Below are 6,900 nucleotides of genomic sequence, written 5' to 3' on the forward strand. Positions count from 1 at the left end.
ATCCATAGTTTTAAACACAAAGGCAGCAAAGATGTTTGTGTGATTTAATTCAATTGTTTACAGCTTATTGACTCGTTCTCATGGCCCACTGAGTATATTTTAAATTAAACTCTCAGCAAGTCAAGCGTTTTTTATACATCCAATTTAAGGGCCGACTGAATAAGAATTAGAAACTTGAAGTTGTAAATTAAACATTCAGCCAATTAAAAGCAGAAACAAAACTACTGATAGATGCGAGAATTTTAAGATTTTAAACATGTTAATATACTAATAAAAATCTATTTAAAAAATCTATTAAAAAAAGAGATTCTAATTGCAATTATATAATTTAGCAAATTTTATCATAAACCAGAATATATATCAGATCATTTAAAATCTGTAACTCTAAAGTAAAGCATCATAGTTTTCTTTATTAAATGTGGATTAAATTCCTATTTTATCTCTAAAACAATAAGATTATTTCTATTTAAGGTGACTTAATGAAAAATTAAGCACTGTTTTTTAATCCTAGGAAATTAATAAAAACATAAGGATTTTCACAAATGATAAGACTTTTTTTAAACAAGCAAAAACAGATCTAAAGATAAAACAGTTATGCAAGATTTAAACAAAATCCTTTTAATGTAAAAGAAGTTAAAAAAAAAAAAGAACAGGTTCCTCTATCGGTGAATAAGTAGATGGACGGTCTCCAAAGTGTGTGTTCCTGCAGGATCATCGTTAATCTGCTGAGCAAAACCTGAGAACCCAGAGAGTGTATTCTTGCTTGAGTTTTTCTTTAACTGCCTGTTGTTGCCTCTAGTTTTCTTATGGAGATATAGAAGAAGAACAAATGCTCTGGGCAGATTTTGTTTAATTAAAAAACTGCTGACTCATCAGAACGCTTTAACAGATTGTGTTGGATTTTCTTATCTAACAGATTTTTCTGTAAATAATGTCAGATTTTTGTTTTGAATAAATGGGTTGATTATAAAATAAAAATGAACCAAAAAATAAATCTGATGTTTATTTTGAAAGACAAAGTACCACATTGTTGCTTTAATGAGAGATGCCAGCTGATTTTTTGATTGGCTCTCGTTAAGAACGGGCTCAGCTCCGGTTTATATTCCAGGTTTATTTTAAAGCATTTTATGCTTTGTAATGAAAACTGTTTTTCTCTCTTTGGGTTTGTTTGATTGTCCGGCACCGGTTCTATCCTAAACCACCATGTTCTAAGAAATGTCAATAAAAGTGAAGACTTTATCTCCAAGAATGAGTTTTTTCTTGTTTCCTGTGACACTGGGTGGCTGTATTTAACTCTAATTCCAACCTTTCACACATTCAGGAATCCAATAGCTCCCACAGCATGATAGGACCTCCTCCGTGTTTATAGTTAATCAGAGGTCCAACATCATTCTGACTTAATGAGTGTTTCCTCTAATGTTGTTTCTTTCCTCTAATTTTGTTTCATTTTAAACCCAAATGCCTGTATTATAAACTCAGAACCAGAACTCTGTCTGCTTATTGGTTTGCTTTATAATGGCACAGATTTAAAATCCTGAAGAACATACATTTTCTACGAGCCTTACAGGTCAGAGCCACTCAGCTGTAGATAAAGAGGAAAAGTAAAACATAACTGAGCCTTTAAAGGTCAGCAGTGATGGCATCATGAATATTTCATATGGTCTCCATGGCGACTCATCCGCAGACGATCTTAAACGGCATCAGTAGGGATTTCCCGACATGTCCCGGCAGCGGCAGCCGGCCCAGTGCTGGTTCTCTGGTTCTGGACGGATGTTCAGGTTTGCATCCAATGACCTGAGGATTCAGAGGCGTTACGCCTTCAAGCAGGATCATCTTTTCTGTATCGGCAGATCAATCTGCAGCGAGGTGTGAGTGGAACATAGAGGACATCCTGATCCAGACTGGATGAGGTTTTGCTAATTAGGGGAAACGATCAGCCTCCGCTGAGGGATAATTACACAGCTACACCTTGATTGTAATGAGAGGAAGATAAAGCGTTTCAGTCATTACTTTTAGTCCAGATGAAGACCAAGGACCTTTTCTCAGGTCTCTTACCTGCTGATCAAAAGAAGAGGAACTTTCAGATTTGTCTAAATCACTCTTTTTAAATAGTTTCACCTTCTGCTGCTGGTTTGTTAATCGTCCCATTGGTGCTACTTCAGATAATTGTTATTTCCTCTCCAGTTGTTCACCATCCATGCTGCTTCCTATTGGTTGATGTATCATATTTAGACTTAGACAACTTTTATTGTCATTTTGCATACACAGAATGTATACAAAACGAAATTGCGCTTTGTACAGCTCTCATGACATTTCCATTTATTAAAGTGCAGCAGTGATCAAATGTAAACAGTGTGGGAGAAAAAATGGTGCAAAAATAGAACTGATATGGAAGAGCAGAGCTTTAATACTGTATATGTGGTGCAATTATGCAGTATTTTGGTTTGGTGTTCTCAGTTTGATGCAGAGCCTGTGATATTATTTAGAGTTTTCTCAATAGTTCAGCTCTTCATCACTCTTCTCCCCCGCAGAATCTGCTGGACCTGCATTGAATGCTGCAAAGTCTCTTCTCAGAGTGCAGCAGGTAGAAAAGTCCAAACTGTAATTTTAATCATTAAGATCCAATTTGAGACTGAACTTTTTCCAATCCTAAACCCAGATTCTAACATAGATGTGCATAAAAGCAGGTATGATCCTGTGGCTGACGTTTTAAACATTTAGTGAATTTAACCTCATTTTGATGAGTTAGACAAACACAGACAAAAGTTACAAATGTTTAATAGTTTTAACATATTTTACAGACTTAAATCTGAAAAGTATGGTGTACATCTGATTTTAGCCCCTCAGTCTTCTTGGGTTTGTTTCCACCAGGTTTGATCTACAGACAGGAATATTCAACTTCAGCAGTTTTTAAGTCTTACACTGCAAAACCGATCTAGAAATAAGTAAAAATTCCCTTAATTAAGTGTATTCCCCCTTAATTTGAGTAGGTAAATTAGAAAGATTGCCAATGGAATGAGTAATTTTACTCATATAATAAGATAATTAGATAATATGTACTTGAAATAAGACAATGCAATAGTGTTTTCTTATTTTAAGTGTAAATTGTCTTCTTCCATTGGCAGAATGTCTTTTTTACCTCCTCAATTTAAGAATAAATGCAATTATTTTAAGAAAAAAATGACTTATCTAGATTTAGATTTTTTGCAGTGTACCTCAGATTGAATTGGATTTAAATCTAGACTTTGACTAGGCCATTGTAGTTTATTATACTGCTCTGATCTAAAACATCCATGGTGGTTGTCCTGTTGCTGGGGTCTGCAACCTTTAAAATCCAAAGATCTCTTTTACTGCGAGTCCATCTAAATAAACATCATTAAGAGCATGATTATTATGATGGCCTTTTAATGAAACACAAATCTGTTGCCATTTTAAACGATCTACAGGTTATTTATATTTTTCAAATTAAAATAAGAAAAAAAATTATAAAAGTGTTAAAATCGAAGTGTGGATTTTCTTCTATTGAATATTATTTGTGGAAGATTCTGTTAAAAAAAAAAACATATTTTTCAAGCTGTTGACAAGAAGAAATTTATTTAAAAAAAAACAATTTCTGTTTTTTTATGTTATTCTATTGTGAAATTTCAGTTCAAATATTCTAAAAAAAATGAAGCTTTTAAAACTGTTAAAACTGTTAAAACTGAAAAGCATCCCTTGGCATGATGCTGCCACTACCGTGCTTCACCATAGGGATGACGTGTTCCGAGCGATCTGCAGAGTTAACTTTGTATGAGACCCAAAGGTTCTGTACTGGTCTCCTATGATCAGACACCTTCCTCCTCATTTGCTGTGTCACCTACAGGACTAGAGAAAATACTGACTCATATTTTTCCTGTCTACATATTCTCTGAAGCTTTTCCAATTATTTCCCTGTTTAACGTTCTCCTGTCAGATAAGGTGGATGTCCATCCTTTCTCTATGTTAGAAGGATGCATTAAAGAGAGTCTGAAAAATATTACAATATTGTTCTAGAATCAAACTCTGCTTTATACTGAACCAGAACTTCATCTGTCTGCTGGGCTCCTTGGTCTCCATGCTGCTGCTTATTTTCAAACATTCTCCAACAATAGATGACAGACAAAAATCTGAGCTGATCAACAAAAACTCAGAAATGATTTATTATCTTTTAGTTTTCATCTTATTCTGCAACAATTACTCTCATAAATCTGCTCATACAGTTCAATCACCTTCCATTGATCAGTTCATCATTTCTGTTGAAGCTGTAGAGAAACTGAAGCCTTCAGAGGAAAAAAAATGATATTGCCAAACCAGGAATGTTTCATGTCAAAAGTCTGAAAACCTTCAGTCATCAGAGCTTTGTTGCAAATGTATCATTCTTCTTTCCGCCTGAGTTTGCAGGAGAAGAGGTGTGTAGTGAAGTGCGAAGGTGGAGAAATCAATCTATGATAGATTTTAGTTCCACTTTGATAATGAGGGTTTTTAGGAGGAGAAAAGTCCATAAATCTACTTCCAAGCAGCCGCTCTCCACTGCAAAGCAACAGCAAACATTTTTCTGACAGGTTGGACTCATGTTCAGTCCCTGTCTTCATCCTTCAGCCTCCCTACAGCAGCTTCTTGGCTTTTTGATACAGAATGATACTGAGAAATGACAGATTTACTTCCTGTTGTTAGATTTCTGAAACATTTATCTGATTTTGATGAGAAATAATCTGTTAAAACTACAACAGAGGATGAGCAATGCAGCCAATTTGATGCATGAAAAGCATGAACACATCATCCACCAGCTCCCAGCAGTCCCAGTGTCCAGCGGATCAATACCAGTTGGTGCATGAGATCATGAAACACATGTCGTCCACCTTTCTGCTTCCCATCCTGCACTGGGGCAACTCAACCGGAGTCTCTGAGGAAGAGAAGCTTGTTTATTAATCTGCAGTAGCAACATGCAGAAACATGTTGAGATTATTTCTGATGAACTGAAATATCTCTGCTGAATAAAGTTCACAGAAGTCATTTATAATCAGAAATAATCTCGATAAATGTATTTGCTGGTACCTTCAGCAGCTGGAGCCTTTGTTTGGTCTGGTTTCTGATGTTCTTCAGCTCCTCCTCTTCTCTCCTCAGCCTCCTTCTGATGACTCTGATCTCCTCCCATCATCAGTTTTCAGCCCAGCAGCTCCGACCTAAACAGAAAACCAGTTAAAGCTTTAACTTCTCTCCTGAGTTATTGTTTTAGCTTTCCACATTAAACACAGCACTGTGACTCGCTCCGAAAATCCAGGTCTGCCATGTTGAGTTAAACAGACAACAGGCAGGTGGATATTAGTCACCGGTGACCCGGTGACTAATATGTAATATGTCGAGTAGGGCAGAAACAATTAATTAGATTAATCAATTATTTAAATAATCGTCAACTAATTCAGTAATCGATTAATCGTTAACTCGAGCATAGAGACTGTAACATGTCTTTAGCTGATAGAGCGACACACTAAGAGTAGTAATCATACCTAAATTGTAAAAAAAATTATGTAAACATTTTGCATTTAAGATAAAAAATGTTTTTGTCTGTCAATATGCTCTATCCAGAACTCATCGAGGGGAAAAGTTTTTGTTTCTCTTAAGAAAACTTCTCAAGAGAACCTTTGGCAAAAGGATTATTAATCGATTAATCAAAAAAATAATTGACGGATCAATCCATTTGGAAAATAATCATTAGTTGCAGCACTAATGTGAATTGAACAGCTGCAAATTAATAATATTGATGCATTGATGCGCAGCGATCGTGCTCAATGCAAACATCATTAATCATGCCTGCAAAGCAGCAGCCCAACACTGAAGATCATGGAGGATTCAATCTGCCTCCTTTGAGCTAATTCAACTTTAAAAGCTATTTTGTGAAGCAGAGATGACGGAGATGGAGATCCAGACTGGAGCAGGTCCTCCACCCCCAACCATGAAGATTATGCAGCAAACCACAGATTCTGACAGAAGAAGAACTAAAAAAAAAAAAAAGTTTAGTGGTAATCTCAAGCATTTAATTATTTTTAATAATACTTATTTCATGCTTTTTATTGTTAATATTTAAATATATACTACAGAGGTCTCAACCCTGGTCCTTAGAACTTAGACAACTTTTAATGTCATTTTGTACACACAGAGTGTACAGCTTTTCAGACAGTAAATTAACATTTCCATTCCATAAAGTGCAGCAGTGATCAAATGTAAACAGAGCAGAAGCCAAAAACAAATAATTTCTAGTGAAATATAATAGAGTGGATCTTCAGTTTTTCCTTTTTATGTTTACAAACCTTATAAGGCTGTTCTCACCTGAGAACCTGAAATAAATCAGAGATTATCAGACTATCGCTGGTCGGTGATTTATCAGGACTGATCTTTATCTGCCAGGTGGTTTGCAGACATAGATATCCACAATAAAGGCTAGATGTCTTACGGCGGAGTCTCAAACGGCATCACCGGCGGCCATCTTGCCTCAGGCAGGCTTTCTGTTGTGCTCTGTGGTACCTAATGTAAGGTGAGTGATCAGCACGAACACAAATACTCTTACCTCACTGAATTCTTGACGGATTTACAAACAGTTTGGTTTCTTACAAACATTATGAACGTGGCTATTATTCTTGATGCTTGAACATGTCGAAATTGCAGATTTTCTTGTTGAAAAATGACTTATTCGCGCAGCATAGTTGTGCATCACGGCTACTTGCGCAAGTTATCAAGTTATCAACTATTATTAGTCAATTATATAGGTTTTACTGACACCAATAACGATTGTATGACAATTAATCTTTGGTGTAAATTACAATATTTGTGGATGTGGTTGTAGTTATTAGTTGGCTAATAACAATAATCTGAGTGTTGTTGTTG

At 35.7% G+C, this 6,900-nt stretch overlaps 1 long non-coding RNA gene across 2 annotated transcripts; it reads right to left on the bottom strand.

Annotated features, from left to right (window-relative positions):
* Positions 1 to 4,076: 4,076 nt before the first annotated feature.
* LOC119797112 lies at positions 4,077 to 6,419 on the bottom strand. 2 transcript variants are annotated; one of them, XR_005282551.1, is made up of 3 exons: positions 6,354 to 6,419; positions 5,074 to 5,201; positions 4,077 to 4,921 (listed from the first exon to the last, which is right to left on the bottom strand). It is a non-coding gene; the product is annotated as an uncharacterized LOC119797112 (long non-coding RNA). The 2 variants fall into 2 exon arrangements; XR_005282552.1 differs by having other exon boundaries at positions 6,346 to 6,368.
* Between the last annotated feature and the right edge of the window lie 481 nt (positions 6,420 to 6,900).

This window comes from Cyprinodon tularosa, unplaced genomic scaffold (assembly GCF_016077235.1).
Source record: "Cyprinodon tularosa strain WSP-4 unplaced genomic scaffold, ASM1607723v1 ctg570, whole genome shotgun sequence".
NCBI classification, from domain to species: domain Eukaryota; kingdom Metazoa; phylum Chordata; class Actinopteri; order Cyprinodontiformes; family Cyprinodontidae; genus Cyprinodon; species Cyprinodon tularosa.